Raw genomic sequence first — 22,616 nt, forward strand, 5'->3', positions numbered from 1 at the left:
TATGAAAGATCAGTAATAATTTGGTATAAATCTGGTGTATTGCTATCTTGGCAGCAGAAAATCCACATGGGTATCCTCAGTTCTAAATGTGTTGTTAAAAGTGATGGTAAGTGGTAAATGCTTTATTGTGCCAATTATTAGGTATGGATGTAAAGTTTATTAATAAATTAAATGAATTTGAGGAGATATTACATAAAATATTTTGGGTTCATACTTCATACTGTCTGCAATGAGATAATGCTAACGTTTTTCTTTGACAATTTGATTTAAAGTTGGACAATTGTTAATAATTGTTAATAATAAGAAACATTTTTTTCTTTTGTCACTTTCAGAAGAGAAGAAAGAGCAGAAAACTCTAAATTGACTCGAAATTTGGACCGACACATTATAAAAACTAGCTCTGATTTCTTTCACTTTCCCTGAGGTTTCCTGGTATCCATGGTAATCTCACAGCAGCCTGTAAAACTTCACCCACACCACTACGCCTGAAAACGTATTACCACAGATTCTGCCCACTGGCTCAGTGTCTGAAGGAGGGAATCATACAGATTTACAGCTTCATTTGGACAGTATTGAAAATGCAAATAAAATGCATTGTTTCTAAGATTTACTTAGAATTTTGAGATTGCAGACAGTTTTAAACCAAAATATTTCATGTTTTATCTGCTCAACAGTACCAGTCAAAATGTTGGACTACTGAAGTGATCCAGACTATGAAGGAACACAAAAGGAATCATGTAGTAACTTTAAAATTTGTTAAACAAAGCAAAATACTCTGTGAAGAAGCTTTTAGGTGCTCTTATCTGCTGGGAATCTGTTAACTTGTGGATTCTGAGGCTGGTAACTCTTGCTTTCTCTTTCCTAGTGCAGTCCTGATGAGTGCCAGTTCCATCATCATAACGTTTTTGATGGTCTTTTTTTCAAAGTTCTTGAAATTCTTCTTTTTGGATTGACTGACCTTCATTTTTACTTAAAGTCATGTTTTTCTTTATTTAGTTGAGTAGTTGTTGCTTCTCATAATCTGGATTAGAACATTACTCAAATAGAGCTATTCACTGTATACCTGTAACTCTACCTCTTCACTACTTTACTTTAACTGATGCTCTCAAACACTTTATTAAGAGGTGAGACATTCTTAAAATAATTTACTCTTGACGAGTTTAGCACAGCTGTTAACTGAAAGCCTGAAAGTCAAGGTGACTCTACCTCATAAAACTGACTGAGAAAATCTAAAGCCAAGATGTGCAAAACTGTCTAATTTAAACAAGACTTTAAAATATAAAACATATACTGGTTTATTTGACACTTTGTTTTGTTATTTCTACAATGCAGAACATTTTATTATTTATAAAATAATGAAAAAACACTCAATTTAAGGTTTGTCTACATTTTTGACTGGTACTGTACACACATTCCTGCATTTATCAGCAAGACAATGCAAAACCACATGCTGCACACATTTTCTATAAAGTTAATTTTCCATATTTCTTACATACTTTATGATTTGGGGTTATATGAGGTTGCACAGGGAAATGATAGTTCAATGCAAGTGAAACAGATAAATTATTTGTTTCTTAGTTCTCAAATATTCACTATTCACTGTACACCTTTTTAAGAGGCAAGAAATTCAAGTAATTAACTCTTGACTAGTTCAGCACAGCTGTTAACTGAAAGCCTGAATTCCAGATGATTCTACTTTATAAAGAAAATATAAAGCCAAGATGTGAAAAACTACTTTTAGAAAGCTACTTTTAGAAGAATTTAAAATATATAAAACATTCTGATTCATTTAACACTTTTTCTTCTTTACTTTAGTATTAATCTACAATGCACATTTTAAAATTATGATAAAACTCTCAATTTAAAAGTGTCCAAATGTTTGACTGGTTTATTTCCCATATTTCTTATATACTTTTTGTTTTAGGGTTATATGAGGTTGAAGAGGGAAATAAATGATTGTTCATGGTAAGTGATGCTTTAATGCAGATGCAACAGATAAAGTATTTTTCTCTTTATTTAGTTGAGTAATACTTGCTTCTCATAATCTGGATTAGAACATTACTCAAATATTCACTATTCACTGTATACCTGTAACTCTACCTCTTCACTACTTTACTTTAACTGATGCTCTCAAACACTTTAAGAGGCAAGATATTCTTAAAGTAATTAACTCTTGAGGAGTTCAGCACAGCTGTTAACTGAAAGACTGAATTACAGGTGACTCTACCTCATAAAGCTGGCTGAGAAAATATAAAGCCAAGATGTGCAAAACTGTCTGTATCCAAGCAAGACAAGATATTTAAAATATAAAACATATACTGATTTGTTTAACACTTTTTTTTGTTATTTTAGTATTAATCTACAATGCAGAACATTTTAACATTTTAAAATGATGAAAAAACACTAAATTTAACGTGTCCAAATTGTTTGACTGGTACTATACATACACTCCTCCCAATTCTCCTAATATGGATTAGAGCATTACTCAAATATTCACTATTCACTGTATACCTGTAACTCTACCTCTTCACTACTTTACAACTGATGCTCTCAAACACTTTATTAAGAGGCAAGACATTCTTAAATGTGTTTGAATAACAAAAAAACACAGAATGTAAGATTTTTTTAGCAAGACAATGTAAAACCACATGCTGCACACATTTTCTATACAGTTTATTTCCCATATTTCTTACATACTTTTTGAGTTGGGGTTCTTTGAGGTTGCACAGGAAAATAAATTATTCTTCACAGTAAGTGATGGTTCAATGCAGATGCAATAGATAAAGTATTTTTTTCTTTGGATGAAAATCTAAAGCCAAGATGTAAAAAACTGTCTGTATCTAAGCAAGGCTTTAAAATATAAAACATATACTGGTTTGTTTAACCCTTTTTTTGTTATTATTTTAACATTTTTAAACGATGAAAAAACACTGAATTTAAGGTGTGTCCATTTTATTTTTGTTACTGCTTTTACTTTTGACCTTTACGCTTTTATTTGATTTGATTTGATTTGATTTATTTTCTTCCTTTTATGTTTTCTTAATATAGTTTTTTACTTATTTATTTTAGTTTCATCATTTACATTTTTATAATTGCAGTTATTTTAGTCCTTTATTTTTTACGTTTTATTACTATTCTTTTTTTGTCTGTGCTTAAATGTTATTATTCTACGTATTTATCTCTTTGTTTTATTGCTCTACATTTTAGCCTGTTTGCAGATCCTTTTATTTTAAATTATTTAATTTTTCCTTAATTAAATCTTACATTGTTCGCTTGTTTTTATCATTTAAACTTCATTTTCAATCCCTGTAACTTTATGTAAGGTCGGCTACATTGAAAATGAGGGTTACCCTCAATGTATTTACAGAGTGAAAATAAAGGTAGATTGATTGATTGATTTTAATGGTACATTCCTGCATTGACAATGCAAGAGCACGTGCTGCACACATTTTCTATACAGTTTATTTCCCATATTTCTCACATTCTTTTTGTTTTAGAGTTATATGAGGTTGCACAGAGAAATAAATGATTGTTCATGGTAAGTGATGGTTCAATGCAGATGCAACAGATAGAGATTAGGCTGTAAAATGCCGGAGTGTTCTTTTAAAGCCAGGATTGTGCGTGAGTGTGAGTGTTTGTTGTGTGTGTGTGTGTGTTGTGTGCAGCACCGTGTTGGAGGGTTAAGATATGTATCTCCTCTGTGCAGTCATGTTTACTGGATGAGTGCTGTCTAAATGCCAGTGCTGAAGATGTTATCTGCGTCTCTGACGTTCAGACGTTTTCAAAATCACGTTTTAGCTCGGTGAATCACGCAGGGGGAACTTTATTAATAGATCTTCTGCTGCCGGAGCCCGAGACTTTGTTCCAGTCAGAGTGAGGCGCTGCTCAGGTTTAAAAGGTTGACTTTTCTAAATCAGTCTCCATCTGAATCATCCCTCTCAGGGGGGAAAAGGCTGTGTTTTTTTGGAGAGGCAGGTGGAGGAAGCTGCTGTTGCTGCTGTTGCTGCTGCTGCTGCTGAAAACTGTTTATGCCGCTGATGATAACGTGCTTTTCGCTGGCACTGACTCGGCTTTGGTCCTGGAAATGAGAGACAACAGCAGCAGAATGTAGAGGAAATCAGATTTAGACCTTTAGTTAGCTGTTTTGTTGTGCGTGAATGTTGCTGTCATGGAAAAACAAACTTGTTTTATCATGTTTTTATATTTATTTTGTCAAAGATACAGAAATATTTATTTAATGTGCATGAGAAAAAAGATGCTAGCTGCTAATTCCCAACTGAAGTGCCTAAGCAGGTAATATATACAGAATCAATACAAAGTGTGTTGAATACTATGCATAAAAAGAGTAAAAAAAAAAAAAAAACACAAATATACACTCCACTCCACAAGTATTGAAACGGCAAGACAGAGAACAATTTCTTATTTATTATTTATATATAACACTTTATAATACAGCCCGTGTTTTAGAGGGTAAGTACTGTGTACTTACAGAGTAATAACATTAAAACACTGTACACTACATAATACAGCCCACTCCCTGTTGTTTTTGAGTACTTACTGAGTAATTACTGTGTACTTATTGAGTAAGAACAGAAAAATGAGGTGAGGTGTGGGTTTATTAACCATTAATATAAAACCTTGTGATTTCTGTGTATTAATTAATATTTTTTTATTTAAAATCTCAGCGTTTCTCATTGTGTTATTAAAGATATATAAATATTATTGTATTTTAGTCTTGATATTACAAACTATACAGTTTTTTCCTGCTCCACCCTGACAGTTTTTAGCTGCTCCATCCTCGACAGTTCTCATCGTCTTTTTCAAACTCTAATATTAAAATTATTAGAATAATGAAATAATAAATAAAGAAATGAAGCCTTTATAACTGCTATGAACAAAGAGCAAAATGATTATATATTATTTTATATTTAAAAAAATGGCACCACATGTTTAAGGAAATTGCAGGTTCTCCTGTGCTTTATTTGTACCTACATTTAAGTACAAGTAGGACCCTGTAAGTATCTGTTAAATACTGATTCATAGGGAACAGTTAAACCATAAGTGTTGGGAAAGTACGTTATTTAGGTACGTTTCAGAAAGTTACCAAGTTGTTACACTCTTGTTACTGGTTGTACTTTATTTAAACGTAAAGTTAAAGTACCTGTAGGACCTGTAGGTAAGTATTTTTAATGTACTGGTTCATCCAGAGAAGTTACGCCATAAGTAAAGGGAATTTACCCTCCAAAACACAGGCTGTATTATAAAGCGTTACCCTTATTTTTCTGTAGACTAAAAATACCAAAAAAATTGGACTATCATTTAAAATGTACTTTATTTTGGTCCAAAATAACATATATTATAATATATAGATGTATTTAAGTGTTTATTTCTTTTATTGTTGATGATTATGGCTTACAGCCAATGAAAACCCAGAAAATTCAGCTCTGTCTCTGTGGGTTGAGGAGTCTGACTGCCTGGTGGATGAAGCTGTTGCAGAGTCTCGTAGTGGAGGCTCGGATGCTCCTGTATCTTCTGCGAGAAGGCATCAGAGCGAAGTGTCTGTGTGAGGGATGGGTGGGGTCGTCCACAATGCTGGTGGCATTGTGGTGGCACTCGTTGTGGCACTCGTTGTCTAATACAGTTTAAACCCAGTTTAGAGAGATGTCACTGTAAGTTAAGATAATCACTTTTTTATCTCCACTTTTCTGTGGTGCTAATGTTATGGCTGATCACTGCTTTGCACATTTAGAAGTAGTTCAGATGCTGTGGGAAATGTGTGCAGATTCTAGGTGGAGCATCTTGTTCACAGATGCTCAGTTGACTCACTGCCCACTCAGGTTCACCCATACATGGACCACAGGGCCCCATTAGACCAGGATGTTCTGGCACACAGATGGCCCTCTCTCCTCCAGCAGGCCTCCCCACCTCTCCTACGCCTCCGGGCATCTTGTTCAACACCACCAGCTTCTTTTTGACCAGTACGACTGAGGATTCCCTTGTTAGCATTACTAGCATGAAGGGAGCCTTTCATACCTGTAAGACCTTAAAGCACTATAGTACACTGTGTGATCTAAACCATCACTGATTGGTTGAAGAAACTTCACACCAGACCTCGAGCAGTTTGGACTGTGTGTCTCTCCACTCTTCCTCCAGACTCTGCTCCCTTGATTTACTCTAAATGAAATGTAAAATTTACTGATGATCAGTGATGGTTTGGAGAGACATGTCATCTGCTGGTGTTGATCCACTGTGTTTTATTATCAAGTCTAAAGTCAATGCAGTTTTGTCTTCCCACAAAATCTTACAGCACTTCATGCTTCCCTCTGCTACTGACAACTTTTATGGAGCTGCAGATTTCATTTTCCAGCAGGATTTGGCACACTGCCCACACTGCCAAAAGTACCAATTGGTCTTATATAATATATTATTCTAATTTTCTGAGATCCTGACACTGTAGGATTATGGCTTAAAGCCAATGAAAATTCAACAATAAGAAATAAGAAATATACAATTAAAATAGATCACTCTGTGTGTAATACATCTAAATAATATATTAATTTCACATTTTCAAATGAATTACTGAAATAAAGTCAATTTTCAATAATATTCTGTTTTTTTGAGATGCACTAGTAATCCACAATGGTCCTTTAAGAGATGTTATTTTTTTCTTATAGTGATTATAAGTATAATATACAGAATAATACAGATGATATGAGAACAGTTTTTAAAGACTCAAGATGGAATATTTTACAAATGCTTATTTACATTAGTGCTAAAATAGATTAAATAATTATTTATAAAACAGTACAATGTAGCTCTAGAAAAAAATTAAGAGACCACTTTAGTTTCTTAATCAGTTTCTCTGATTTTTTTTTTTTTTTTTTGCTATCTATAGGTATATAAGTAAAATGAACATTGTTGTTTTATTCTATAAACTACAGACCACATTTCTCCCAAATTCCAAATAAAAATATTGTCATTTAGAGCATTTATTTGCAGAAAATGAGTTTAGAAATCAATATTTGGTGGAATAACCCTGGTTTTTAATTACAGTTTTCATGAATCTTGGCATCATGTTCTCCTCCACCAGTTTTACACACTGCTTTTGGATAACTTTATGCTACTCACTCCTGGTGCAAAAATTCAAGCAGTTCAGCTACATTGTTTGACTCTTCATTTGATTTATTTATTTGATATATTTATTTAAATACGAAGGACCATACATATTAGTCAACAATTTTTTTTTTCATAATGCAAAAGTGTCAAAAGTTCAAAAGTGGTATAACCCTGGTTTTTAGTCACAGTTTTTTTTTCATGCATCTTCGCATCATGTTCTCCTCCACCAGTCTTACACACTGCTTTTGGATAACTTTATGCTGCTTTTACTCCTGGTGCAAAAATTCATGCAGTTCAGTTTGGTTTGATGGCTTGTGATCATCCATCTTCCTCTTGATTATATTTCAGAAGTTTTTTATGTCTTGTATTATTTTTTAGAGCTGTATATTGATACAGTGTTGCCCTGGAATGATGCAATGTACAAATTTCACCTGGACAGAACTTTATTTTCTTCTACTAGGAGTGGCAGTAGTACAGACACCCTCAGGAGATTATATTCACCTTACAATGTGTAAGACACTTTATTTCACCAGAATCAGATCACATGACTCACCTTCTGTATCCCTTGGTGCTGTTGGGTGTGTGTGAGAGTGTGTGTGTGTGTGTGTGTTGATGGAGTAGCCATTATAATAGGCCCTGCAGGTGAAGTGCTGGGTCTGCCTTAGGTTCGTCCCGTGGCAAAAAAAATGTCAATTTCTTGCCACTTCAACTAGCATGCTGTTGTTGCTCTTACAGCTTGGTTTGGTTTGGCTTTCTTTTTTATGAGAACAGCACTAGTCGTACACACACACACACATATTTACACACACACACAATCACACACACTCTCACACAGGAGCCTCGGGAGATCATTTTCATCCCAGAATATGTAACACCTTGACCCAAATCAGTGCACACATTACTCTGAATATGAATACGTATGTATAATATGTATATAAAAAGTGGTGTATACACATTCTGCTGTTATTTTTGATAGCGTCACTAAAACACATCAAATCAGAAAGCTGTCATCCACATCCATGCACTGTGTGTTTGTGTCTCCTCTGTGCGTCTGTGTGTGTATTCTTATAGTATCCATTATAAATTGCCCTGCAGGTGAAGTGCCAAGGTGTGTCCCTGTGGCAATGATGAGCTCACCTGAGACGTGTCTTGTCAGTATTGACACGCTCTTGCCACTCATATAGTTTGGCCTGTGTTTTTGCTCTCTTTTTTCCCTTTATTTTAGCTTGATTTGTCCTCTATTATGAATGATGTCCTTGCTGTGTAACACCACACATCCTCCCTGATTTCTTGCATGTTTGTCACACTTAAATGTTTCGGAACATCAAACCAATTTAAATATTAGTCAAAGACAACACAGGTAAACACAAAATGCTATTTTTAAACGAAGGTGTTTATTATTAAGGTAGAAAAAAATCCAAACCTACATGGCCCTGTGTAAAAAAAAAGTGATTGCCCCATTGTTTAAACATACAGTCACTGTGGTTTCTGACACCTGAGTACACTGTCTCTAGCCGCACCCAGGCCTGACCTGATTATTGCCACACCTGTTCTCAATCTCAATTAAGACATCACTTAAATAGAACCTTCCTGACAAAGTGAAGTCCACCAAAAGATCCTTAAAAGCTACACATCATGCCGAGGAATCCAAAGAAATTCAGGAACAATTGAGAAAGAAGGTAATTGAGATCTATCAGTCTATTTATGGAAAGGGTTATAAAGCCATTTCCAAAGCTTTGGGAATCCAGCGAACCACAGTGAGAGCCATTGTCCACAAATGGCAAAGACATGGAACAGTGGTGAACCTTCCCAGGAGTGGCCGGCCACTCAAAATTACCGCAAGAGCGCAGCGACGACTCGTCCAAGAGGTCACAAAAGACCCCACAACAACATCCGAAGAACTGCAGGCCTCACTTGCCTCAGTTAAGTTGGACTCCAACTACGAACAAACTCGCACCAACAATTCACCTCGCCTTGCCATGAGCACAGTGGCCAGTGTTCAAATCAATCTCACTCACAAGGTATCACCTCATTCACTTTTAAAGGTTTTAGTAAGTGTTTCCAAGTCTATTTCCATTTCCTGAGGTAACACTTCATGGTTAATTTACATAATGCTGTCCCATGACTTTTGGCATGTCACTGGGGAAGCGTAAGTAAAGAGCTGAATTTTTGTTAAAGCACCAATTATAAGTAGTTTATATTAGATTTAAGAATTAAATTGGACTGAACTGATCGGATTCTCTTCACTTTACATGGTGTGTGTGTGTGTCTGTATGCGTGTGTGTGTGTGTGTAGGTGTGTGTGTGTGTGCTGTCCTTGCGTCTTTATGCGCGTGATTGTGTGCTACCTTTCTGCTCATAATGAGCCTATTGATTTAATTGACCTCCATTAAAGGATGTAAAAGGGGTTTTATGATTAATTGGGTGGAAAATCAACTTGTAAAGCCCGGGGGGGGCGGGTTGAGGGGTGGTGGGGGCGGGGTGGAGACAGCGAGACAGACAGAGATTTAATGGACTTAGGACATGGATATTGATTAGCCACCCTGCAGCTAAATTAATTTTTCCAATCTTGGATTAATTAACAGAGCAACCCCCCCACCCGACCACCACCGCCTCCACCCGCACACCCCCCAAACCCCCAACCCCGAGCGCGAGAGGCGCCTGTAAATAGTTGCAGCCTGTGGATTGGTCGAGAGAGATAGAACGAATATTGAAGGCTGTGTAGAAGAGAGAGAGAGAGAGAGAGAGAGAGAGAGACAGAGAGATAGAGAGTATTTGATGGCACACAAGGACATTCCCCTAAATACTGGGCATGTGTCAAACCATTAAAGCCCCGCCCCCTCACTCCCACAATGTCAGAGAGAAAATCAATTTGGCAGCGTGATTTTTTTTTTCTCCCCAAAGTGAAAGAGACGATTAACCTCTCAAAATTCATGAGCATACAGTCCCAGAATGGCAGCGTTGGCCACAGGAGTACCACTCCATTTCATTATGCAGCCCAAATCATTGGAGTCAGAAGTGTGTGTGTGTGTGTGTGTGTGTGTGTGTGTGTGTGTGTCCAGGTTTGTGTTGTTACGCCTGTCCAATCAGGTGCAGTCATGCATGTTTGCTAAGCAGTGTTTAAACCCCCTGATTTTAGCTGACTCCACCCTCAGCTCAAATTTAAAAAATTCTTAAAGAAATGGAAAGGGTTTATTTGGGAGGAGCAATGGGTGATGTATGGGTTTAGAGGCAGGGCAAGGGGGAGTGCTGATTGGCTGAGCTGAAGCAGCAGCAGTGTTCCTCTGATAGCGTGAGATGCAGATTGTTGGATGCCATGAGGGGGGGTTTGGTGTTTTTATGCTATGACAGTTTTTTTTTTTTTTTTCGAAACTTTTGTTTAAGCAATCGATATGTATCGTCTTGCTTACAGTATCACAATATAGTGTGATGCATGTAACTAATTGTAACTTCTGTATCATGACAACACATATCATATTGCCAAGTTCAAGCCAATATAAAGCCCTATTGGGAATACATTGGGAGACGGTCACTACAGACGTCCAAACTTCATGTAGCTTCAGATTAGCTCAAGAACAGTAGAGAGTAGACTCATGGAATAGATTTCCACGTACGTATATGTGAAAAACAATACCAACAAAAAGGGGCTGTGTTCCAATGAAGTGTAATGAAGTGTAATGGGATGGAGTGCTGCTACAGACTAGTAGCTCTCCAGCCCAGAGGGTTGTTGAACCCAATTGCAGAACAGTTATTCTCAAAGCAGGTAAACCCAAGAAAAAAGGAATAAATAAATAAATAAACACACAGCTCCGCATGTGGAATCGAACCCCCATGTCGTCAGGGTTGCGGTCCAATACACAACCACTGACCTGACTAGTGAATTGGGACACTGCCGGAAAAAGGCGCCCTTATAAGGAGATAGGGAGCCCAAGAATGGGTGGAAAAACGAGAACAGGCAGAAACTAAAGTCATACCAAGAGCGACAGAGAGAGAGACGGGGAGGAATGTAAACAAAAGCTCACCAGAGAAGCATTTTATATATATATTTTTTTTTCATTATCGTTCATTATAGTTCAAACAACCTCACGGGCCAGATCGTATCAACCCAACGGTGAATGGCACATGTGTGGATGTGCCTTCTTATCACAAAAAGATGTGAAAATCATTCATTTTACCATGATATTCATTCTTTAACTAACAACCACAGTTGAGTAAGGGACACAGACAGTAAAAGCTGTGGTGTGGCTGGTTGGTGTGTTTCTCTGCAGCCGGACGAAGCCCCTCCGTCCCTCCATCAATGGCTTTTAATTACTGAGAGCGATTACAATACGTTTGAGAGTGAAGGGACCAAACGTGGCCCATCGATCACCCAGCTGTGCTGATCAATCAGCCAAAGCATGATTACTGCTGCTGCCTCTGTCCATTACGCTCTTAATAAGTCAACATTAAGTTCCTCCCATCCTCCGGCAAATTCTGCCCGGAGGGTCTCAACCCTGGAATGGGAAGGAGAGATCATCAATGCACTTTTCTGCCCTTATTAACATGCTACACAACTCCAGGAGGACATGGTTACCTTTACTTTAATCTATATCATCACACACAGAGTTACCTGTTTATTACAACCTACTGTATACCCATTACCCATTCCCATTCCCAAAGGTGTGAAAAGTATCTTCATTTATTGCTCTGTAGGTAGAATATATGTATAGATACTAGGGTTTAAAATACTTCTGTAGAAGTTGAAGAAGTATCAACTCAAGCTTTTTACTCTTTAAGTAAAAGTGTAAAAGTACTGGTTTCAAAACTACTTAAAGTATAAATAGTAAAAATAACGGAATATAAATGGGAAAAAATGCCATTAGGAGCATACAAAAGCTTAGGCCACGCCCACAGAGTCCTATAGTGCACTCCAAGCGTTAGCGCTGTGATACTACTCGACAAAAGGAGGCGGAGTCTGACTTCACATGTAATGGAGGAGGCATGTGCCAGTCTTCACTTCCTTGTGTTAAGGCATCACTTGTGAATGAATGAATTGACCATTAGTTGGTGTAGCTAAATTGGGGGAAAATGGGGAAAAGAGGTAAATATTTGTACTTAGTTACTTGACACCTCTGCCCATTCCCCAGTCCGATTCCCACACATAACAGAGCACAACCGCAGTCAAACATACGATGAGCTGCAGCCTCTGCATCCTTCTTAAAAGCTACCTGAGCAGAGACAGACTAAAACTCCAGTAAGTATTGTCAACGTGATAGATAGATGATAGATATAGGCAGCTTAGATCCCAGAAGGGCTACAAGACGGATGCAGAGCTGTTAGTTTTCTCATGAACAGGTCGCTAAGCACTAAGCTTCTTCTAAGATTAGCTAACTTTAGACTAGCTTTTAGCAGGGATGGGCATTTTAAGCCGTTTCAACATTCATGTCTCGCATTCATACTAACAGCTTCATGCTAAAACATGCTAATGTGAACTGCTAATGTGAATCAGTCACAGTGGAGGAGCAGATGGTGCACAGCTGTTTAGGTTCATTGTCTCCAACCATGGCAACCAGCGTGAGCTTCACACATCTGGGGAGGAGGAGGCAGGCAGTGTGTGTGTGTGTGATTGTGTGTGCTGTAGCTGACAGATGCTGGTGTGATTGGATATTGATCCATACGGCAACGTTACTGTGCAGCAGGTAGACACACACACACACACACACACACACAAAGACACACACACAGACACACTCACACTCACACACACAGATACACATTCCCACCTCCTACAGCTCAGCGCTGCATTCTTTACATTCTGTGTAAGAATGTGGCAAAAGTCATGGGACACAAAACAATGAATGAACAATATATACTTACTGACAGAAAGTGTGTAAAATGGCTAAAACAGTGAAGAGAGTCTGCCCCGCCCCCTCCTTCCTACCCTAAGCATATTTAAGAGCACTAAAATATATGTTCAGATTAGGTAAAGAATACTAAAGGTTTACTATACTTTATAAAAAAATATACTTTCTACGTACATCCATATAATATATTTTAAGCAACATGCTTATTAAATTATTAAATTAAACGTTGTGTTGATAGAAAATATATACAGCTCTGGACAAAATAAGAGAGCACTTAAAAATTATGAGTTTCTTTGATTTCACCAAATTAAAAAAACACTGGAATATATTCAAGAGGAAGATGGATGATCACAAGCCATCAAACCAAACTGAACTGCTTGAATTTTTGCACCAGGAGTAAAGCAGCATAAAGTTATCCAAAAGCAGTGTGTAAGACTGGTGGAGGAGAACATTAAGCCAAGATGCATGAAAACTGTAATAAAAAAACAGGGTTATTCCACCAAATATTGATTTCTGAACTCTTACAACTTTATGAATATGAACTTGTTTTCTTTGCATTATTTGAGGTCTTAATTTTTATTTGGAATTTGGGAGAAATGTTGTCTGTAGTTTATAGAATAAAACAACAATGTTCATTTTACTCAAACATAAACCTATAAATAGAAAAATCAGAGAAACTGATTCAGAAACAGAAGTGGTCTCTTAATTGTTTCCAGAGCTGTATATCTTGGCATTAAATACTGCTTAAAGTGCACTTTAGTGTAGTTTTTTTTTTTTTACCAGAAGCATTAAGATGTACAAAATATGTGCATCAATATGCAAAGTAGTACATATAAAATATATACAATATACGTCAAGTGTATTAAACATTATGTTTTAAAAACAAATACTTAAATCTGCTTAAGTTTGGAGAATTTATATTAAAAAAAGCTCTCAGAAACACAAATCAAATGCTTTCATGTTGCATTTAAATATAGATTATATATGTATATATATATATATATATATATATATATATATATATATATATATATATATATATTTAAATATTAACTATTGAACCGCACTAAGGCTACAAACCAACCAGAGTCCGTTTTTAACCAGAAAAAAAATGGGTATGGTCATAATGTTGTGGATGATGAGTGTTCAATTATATCACTATTCTCATATACTGTATGTGAGTATTCTAATTAGTTTGTTTATCAAAACTGTATTCTTTATAACAAATAAACAACTCTGAACATATTTCATAACCTGCAGAAATATGAATATCTCTCTCTCTCTCTTTCTCTCTCTTTCTCTCTCTCTCTCCCTCTCTCTCTCTGCAGAGTTGTGCCTATTAATTAAAATTGGAGGCGTTCTTTATGATATTTGCGGACCCCCGAGCTGTCAGTCTTCCAGACGTAGGCGAGTAAACTTTAGACCCCCGGTCTGGCGGTCTCGGGGACCCTCTTAATGAAGAGCGAGCGGGAGGATGAGGAGGGTGACGGGGGCACGGCGAGGCCGGAGTTCCGCTGTGGGCCGTAACTTGGTTTGAGGAATAAAGATTGCAGGCCATTAGGGCCGGCGAATGGAGGCTCTTTTTATTGAGCGCTGCGCTGCTTTTATGATAATTTAATAAGTGCCATTGCCCTGGCAGGCTGCGGGGGCCTGCGAGTGGGCCAGGATGGAAATGGAGTGTTTCCACAGTGACTCAGTGGCATCCCACTCATACACACACACACACACACACACACACACACACACATACACATATATCGTCCTCCGCTGCCACAGAGCTCTCCATCCTCAACTTTCTGAAAAGAGCTTAAAACAATGATGCAGCAAATGCAATCCCTGGTGAAAAAAAGTATACTTAATTGTGCTTAAAACATATTGAGAAATATACAAGTATGCTGTAAATATAATAACAGATTTAAGTTTATACTTAAGATACATTAAAAGTACATTAATATTATGCTTTCATAATTTTTTTACAAATATTTGAAAGTAAACTTTGATCATACTTTTTAAAAAGTACAATACACTCTAAGAAATATAAGTACAGATTTGTACTTAAAAGAGTACAAAGCTTGTCTCTGGGGCTGTACCTTATATTGAGGTACAAAAAAGTACCTTTCAGTGAAAGTCCTTTTTTGTACCCATGGTTTTTGTGGCAGTAAAGATCATAAAGATTATAAACATTATCATCAACTGAATATGGCTCAAAAACTTGATGATACAAAATTGTCTGGCTTTCAAATAAAAAATGTGCAATTTAAATATATATTGTTCATTAGTACAGTGATGCAGAATACTGAATGTACCCTTAGGCTGGTTAAATGGTACAAATTTGTACTTATTGCTGTTAGAAATGACTTTGTACTTCAGAGGGAACAAATCTGACCCTGTAAAGACCAATATTGTACCTTTGAGGGTACAATTATAAAGAGTGTACCTTCGAGTACAAAAAAGTACTCATATCGTACCTCTGTTTTTTAGAGTGTATAGTGTATTTTAAATAAATAGACTACTATGAAGTACACTTTTAGTTTAGTATAATTCAATAAAATTCTTAAATAATTATTTCCAAATATACTTTTGTACATTTTTATCAGTGTATTAAAACAACTGTTACAGTAGTTCACTTAAAGTACAATGTATCATGTAACTTTTTAGAAAGTAAAATAAATTACTACATTTATAAAAATTGTAGTACAGTATATTAAAATATATATTTTTATACACAATGAAGTATGTTAAAAGTGTGCTACTTACAAAAGGCAGGAACAAGAAACACTTGACATCAATATCATATTGCGATCTTGGCAATGGAAAACACAGGTAGAGACGTCAAAAGTGTCATCAATAGTCAGACGTTCATTGCTATCTTGGCATTGAATTGACAACACAGGCACATCGCCAATGCACAGTGGACATCCAACAGTGCCCAAACCCATAGCATGTGCCTGTTGGCAACTAAGCTAGGCAAACTTTTACATGAACATTAAACAGAATGAACGAATGTGAACGTGCCGGTTAGTTTCCTTTGGCTAAGAAACATTGGAGACGTCTAGGTAGCTGCACCATTTAAATAGCAATGTGCCAAAGTCAGAGCTCACCTGGATCTTAAAGGGAATTGAAAGTGACACACTGATTGGTTTATTGCACATTATGTCCAAAACAAATCAATGATTAATTAAGATAATTAGTGCGTGGCTTTTGTGCATTCAAGCTGTACAAGGTGTACTTTTCCCGTCGTTATGATAGCAAAGACACACTGAGATGCCCTAAATCAAGCTGCAGAGTGCAGGGTTGACAGCTCACCGATAGATCTGTCTTAACTTAAAGCATTTGAACACAATAGGGTATTTTTCCCAAACCTTGTGTTGCTTTACTCAACATTTTAAATGGGGATTTTCCATTTTAAATAAATATTTAATCCCATAAGCAGAGGGTGTGAGGGTTAATAATGATCACTGACTGGGTGGGAACCATCTCTTATGTCTCATGAACAAATTAAACAGCAATGTATTCTGCAGAACAAAGATCTCAATCTATTTAAAGGAAAGAATCACTTCTAAATGTGGAAGTTTGTGGGAAATGAAAACGCTGCTTGCTTCCGGAGAACAGCACAGGGTCTAATGGCCTAATGGATAAATCAATAGGAAGGACTGGCTACTCAGTTAGCCTCGCTAAGCTAACTTTTGCCTCTGGGTGTTTAAAGCCAACGTTTTTTGTTTCCACATCCCATAAGCTTGAGTTGAGTTCCCTCAAGTTAAATAAGAAAATCTCCCCCGTTCTGCAGCCTTAGCTTATCTTGACGAGCTGTGTTAGCATTAGCTTCAGTTTACTCAGGTCTGAGTGGCAGGGGGAGAATGGAGCTGTCGTTCACACGCCGGCTGGGCTCCTGTTCTGGAAGTATGGTGAGTGTTTCTCACGCAGTGATTTTCAGGAGACATCATTGGCAGTTTGAGCAGCATAGGGAATCTGATGTAGCCTGATGAGTTCAGACAAGTAGTTCAGGATTCTGTCTGGCAAAATGCTGATTTGCAAAAAAAAAAAGTGCCCAATTCTGAATCGTTGTGAACTTCACCAGAATATTTATTCACTAATAGAAGACAGCATCTGGCTGCATCAGCCTATTTACAATACGTACAATGGTTAGGACGAAAATGAACTCTAAATATCACAAAATTACATTTAAATATGCACTACAAAAAAAAACTAGAGCAACTTATCGCAGCTGTAGGTAGGAGTGTGTAATAGAGTGGAGGACAATGAGAGATTAAACGCAGTGTTTAAAAACTCCAGCAGCACTGCGGCAGTATCTGATCCACTCACTGTACCAGCAGCTCAACACACACTAACACCTCATCAAATTAAGTTAATTACATCACCAAGTTGACCCCAACTTCATCGCAAACCATCAAACCAAGCTGAACTGCTTGAACTTTTGCACCAGGAGTAAAAGCATAAAGTTATCCAAAAGCAGTGTGTAAGACTGGTGGAGGAGAACATGATGCCAAGATGCATGAAAACTGTGATTAAAACCAGGGTTATTCCACTAAATATTGATTATTTCTGAGCTCTTAAAACTTTATGAATATCAACTTATTTTTTTCTTTGCATTATTTGAGGTCTGAAAGTTCTGCATTTTCTTTTGTTATTTCAGCCGTTTCTCATTTTCTGCAAATAAATAAATGCTCTAAATGACAATATTTCTATTTGGAATTTGGGAGAAATTTTGTCTGTAGTTTTATAGAATAAAACAACAATGTTCATTTTACTCAAACATAAACCTATAAATAGCAAAATCAGAGAAACTGATTCAGAAACTGATTCAGAAACTGAAGTGATCTCGTATTTTTTTTCCAGAGCTGTATACACATATTACTATGTGTATATATGTGCATGTGGGTGACATACAGAAAAGCATGGCAATTGACAGAGCTTCCCACAGACCTCTCATCCTCTGTTATGGTTTATATGAGGTTGTATCAGGGGAAGTGGTTTCGTTCAGTCTGGTCTGTTGGTGCTGTTATTAGCAGAGTATCGATCCAGAGCTTTTACCCCTGCTTCCTGCTGACATTATCATTTCCCAGAACTAGAGAGAGAGAAAGATAAAGAGAGAGAGAGAGAGAGAGAGAGAGAGAGAGAGAGAGAGATGAAGACACACTTATCAGCCCTTTCAAGATAACGCTTGTGTCTGTTTGAATGAGCCATTGTGGTTCTGGTGCATCGTTTGCTTATTAATCTTGAAATAAAGCAAATGCACCAGGGAGAGGAACCGCTAGCACATGTGGTCTGTTCATTATTGCAAAAGACAATTTTACAACTTTTACATCATGATTTATATAAAAGATAACACATATTTTAACACATATCTACAGTACTATATGAGTTACTATATTCACTAACACCACTTACAACTTTACTACTGTACACAACACAAGCCTTATGATGATCACCATGTCCAGAAGAAGCTCCGCCCACTTCTCTACTACAATACAGAGTTACTATATTCACTAATACCACTTACAACTTTACTACTGTACACAACACAAGCCTTACAGTATGTTCACCATGATCAGAAGCTCCACCCACTTCTCTACTAAACTTGGAGGAATCTGGGATAATAAAGCATCACACAGTGATTGCTTTGTGGTCGGAAAAAATAGTATTTTAGGTTCTTTCTCTTAAAGAATGGATGATGTGTACTCCAGACCAAAAAATTAAGAAGAGAGAGAGCAAGAGAGAGTGAGAGAGAGAGGGAGAGAGAGAGATAATAACTGTCATGGTACAGCTCATTAGGGGATGAATGTTAATTATACGGTGTGTAATTACATAAATTGATTATTTCCAGCACATGTGAAAAACTGACACACACACACAAACACACAGTGGTGGACAGTAGTTAAGTAGTTTTGAGTGTATCTATAATTTACTGAAATTTTCACTTTATTTCACTATTTTTTACTTTAATTCCACCTTACATTTTACTCCATTATGTTATACTAAATCTAAACAAGTAAAAGTCATTACTTTCGCATAATGTATCACAACAAATGAAGCACCAAGCATCTAACCAATCAGGGTACAGTTTCACTTAGCTTTGAACTTGGGTATGGGTTCAACAGCTCAACAGTGTTGGTGATTCTGTATCTACTATAACTGTAGATTAATCTTTATTTATACACAGAAATGAAAGGAATAGGAGGGGAATCTGTTATAATCATTCTGCTGCAGGAGACGGATTCTGGCAGGGTGACAGAATTGGGCACGACACCTAGAAAGCTAACTTTCCAAAATAAAATAAATCTACAAACTGATTAATCTAAAGCATAGTGAAATGTATAGGTAACTATTTAGTGATCTATAGTGCACCATTCAATTGTGCATTGCCCAGCTGGATTTAGGGTGTGTCTGTGTATCTTTGGTATCATGAGGCGCAAAAATTACACCTTGTGCAGCTCAAAACATTCAAAATGCATGTACTAATTCTCTTAATGAATCATGGGTGTGGTTAATTTTGGGCGTAACGTAAAATAAACCAATCATTGTGTCCGTTGTCACTCTCTTTAAGAGGCATGTGAGCTCTGACTTTGGCACATTCACATCTTAACAGCCTTTAAAGCAGCACTAGGTAGGATTTCCTTGATTTTTGATCTTTTTAAAGAGTAAAATTACAGCTTGAAACTCACTGCAGCGCTGCATTGAGGTGTAATAGGAGGAATAGCGGTGCCCTCGTGTCTGTGCCGGAGCTCCTCTGAGCTCAAACCAGACTCTGTAAGTTTTCCGAGGCGGCCGCGACCAACGCTCGCGAGAACTGCGACCTGCTTTCCGACCTTTAGTTCTAACAGTTCTACCATTCTTTACAAACTAACATACAGACACTCTGGCAGAGGCTGGAAAGAGACCGAATATGTCTGTAAAAGCCAGAAAACGAGAAAGAGAAACTAAAATCCGCCTGAAACATTTATTACACTCTACAACTGTAGGGGGAGCCCACGAGCACAGAATCTCAATCCTACCTAGTGGAGCTTTAACTGAGTCAAAACCTAATGATAACTTGACCCAGTTAAGTTGAATGAACTTAAAATTGTATATATTTACAACTTAACTGAGTCAAAGCAAAATTATAACTTTGTGAGTAAGTTAACTTGAGCCAATATATATATATATATATATATATATATATATATATATATATATATATATATATATATATATATATATATATATATAATGGATGTGCTTCATTCAGATCAGTCCTATTTTAAACATTGTGCTTCTCTCTCTCTCTCTCTTTATCTATCATATCATCCTTCTCCCAAAGTTAAGGACCCTCCAAGCGTAGCCCCCATTAATTGCTTCCCTAAATTATTAACACTAATAAATATTTCACAGGTGAGGCCCTTTCTGAGTGACATCACACCTTTATCAGGCAATTACATTAATGATTTAATTGGCTCTGGAGAATGATGAATAGGACTGTAATTAGTGAAGAGCTCTCATCAGAGACCCTCTGCTGAGCCCCTTAATAACCCACCCACACGCCTCTCTCTCACCCGTGGAGTGGGGTAGATGGCTACAGGGGACCCACCTTCACCACCTTCATTCCCTTTGAAAGATAACATGATGATCTTTTTGTTGTGCGTTGCAGAAAACTTAATGTACACACATAATAGAAATTAAGAACTTGGCAATAAATCCAGCAACCAGGAAGTAGATATTACTGGGTAACCCTTGCTGTGTGTTGGTGAGCATTATCCTGCTGAAGCCCTGTATATATGAGACACAGCAACACATGTGGCTGCAGGATGTTCTGCACTTATAGCTGAGCTGAAACTGTCCCTCGTATCACTAGTAGGGGGGAAAAATCAATTTGTCAATCTTTTTTTAACCCTGAATCAAATAACACATATATTTAACTATTTAAAACATTTACTGGTCAAACTTAGGCAGCTTAGCTTACTTTTTTACAAGGTTTCAAATCCAAAGATGGTTATTAATCTTATGTGACATCTAAAAAGCATGTTTAAGTCCACTAATTCCTTTTTTTTCTCTCCAGAAAGTCTTTATTTTAGAGAAATCATTGACTATGTTCAAATTATTTATATTTATGATAAAAAAAAAATACTCCTGTTACTGGCACTCATTCCTGTTACTTTTTATGTTTTGAGTAACAGGAATGAAAGTTTTTAGTATATAATTAACTTTTTTGCAAACTTTGTATTTTCACTTGGGTCTTCCATCCATTTTCTTTGAATCAGAAATGATATGCTTCTTCATATGCTTATTCCAACATCAAAATAAACCTGTGCAGGATTAGCCAGCAGACTTTGTCTGAAGGATGGATCTATACCTACTGTCCGTGGCAAGTCTGCAGATAAGAGAAATGGAAGTACTTTTAAAATAATGAGTTACTTTTTATGTTTTGAGTAACAGGAATTAAAGTAACAGGAATGAGTTTTTAGCATATAAAAGTAACTTTGTGCATGCTTTGTATTTCCACTTGAGTCTTCCATCCGTTTTCTTTGAATCAGAAATGATATGCTTCTTTATATGCGTATTCTAACATCACAATAAACCTGTGTAGTATTAGCCAGTAGACTTTGTCTGAAGAAGGAATCTACAGTATACCTACTGTCGTGGCAAGTCTGCAGATAAGAGAGATGTAAGTACTTTTAAAATAATGAGTTTTGTACTTCAATCACAGTGAGCATGAACTAGTTTGTCATTCAGGACAAGCTAATGCTAAAGTGTGGTAAATGCTCAGCATAAAGCTTATTTGCATAAAGGTGCCAGAGCCCGTAAACGGCTTATTCTGAAAGGGACTGAAACTGGTAAGAATAGAGCTGGTTAGATCTCATTATCTTTATGTGAGAGTGATTTAGTGCAAATAACGTTTTTTATAGCCCATAGACCTCTCACCAAGAGGTGCACTACCCAAAAGTAGAATCTAAAAGCCTTTTTACAGGGAAGATTTTTTATTTGTTTAAAAAAAAAAAAAAATATGATCACCTTAAAGGAGACATATTATGCAGAACTCACTTTTTTCAAGCTTTGTATTTCCACTTTGGTCTTGCATCCATTTTCTTTGAATCAGAAATCATATGCTTCTTAATATGCTTATTCTAACATCACAATAAATCAAGATAGCTGCATAGAACCATCCTGGCTCCACCTCTTACCCATCAACCCCCACCAGAGTCCTACCTACTAGATCAGTTGGCAAAACACCATTTTTGGTCTGCTGGTGGAGATCCTCAGACAGTATATACAACAGGATATAGCCAGCAGACTTCACCTGAGGGAGGGATCTATACCTACAGTCTGTGGCAAGTCTGCAGATTTGCCAGATTTGCCTTTTTGTGTTTTGCCATGTTGTGCCATGCTAATGCTATTGTGTGGAACATGATCAGAGAAAGCTTATTTGCATAAAAGTGACAGAGCCCTTAAATTGTTCATTCTAAAAGGGACAGAGCCCTGGTAAGAACAGAGCTGGTGAGATCTTTATCTTTATGTGAGAGTGATTTAGTGCTCCACCTCTCACCCACCAACCCCCACCAGAGCCCCACCTACTAGATCAATTGGTGAAACACCATTTTTGGTCTGCTGGTGGAGATCCTCAGACAGTATATACAACAGGGATTAGCCAACAGACTTCACCTGA

At 36.9% G+C, this 22,616-nt stretch overlaps 1 long non-coding RNA gene across 1 annotated transcript in view; it reads left to right on the forward strand.

Annotated features, from left to right (window-relative positions):
* Window positions 1–985: 985 nt before the first annotated feature.
* Window positions 986–22,616, forward strand: part of LOC125806157 (uncharacterized) — a 437,736-nt gene continuing 416,105 nt past the window's right edge. The window contains exon 1 of the long non-coding RNA XR_007441458.1: window positions 986–1,124. This is a non-coding gene — a long non-coding RNA (uncharacterized LOC125806157). The remainder of the gene's footprint in view (window positions 1,125–22,616) is intronic.

The sequence above is a fragment of the Astyanax mexicanus genome, chromosome 12, assembly GCF_023375975.1.
Source record: "Astyanax mexicanus isolate ESR-SI-001 chromosome 12, AstMex3_surface, whole genome shotgun sequence".
NCBI classification, from domain to species: Eukaryota; Metazoa; Chordata; class Actinopteri; order Characiformes; family Acestrorhamphidae; genus Astyanax; species Astyanax mexicanus.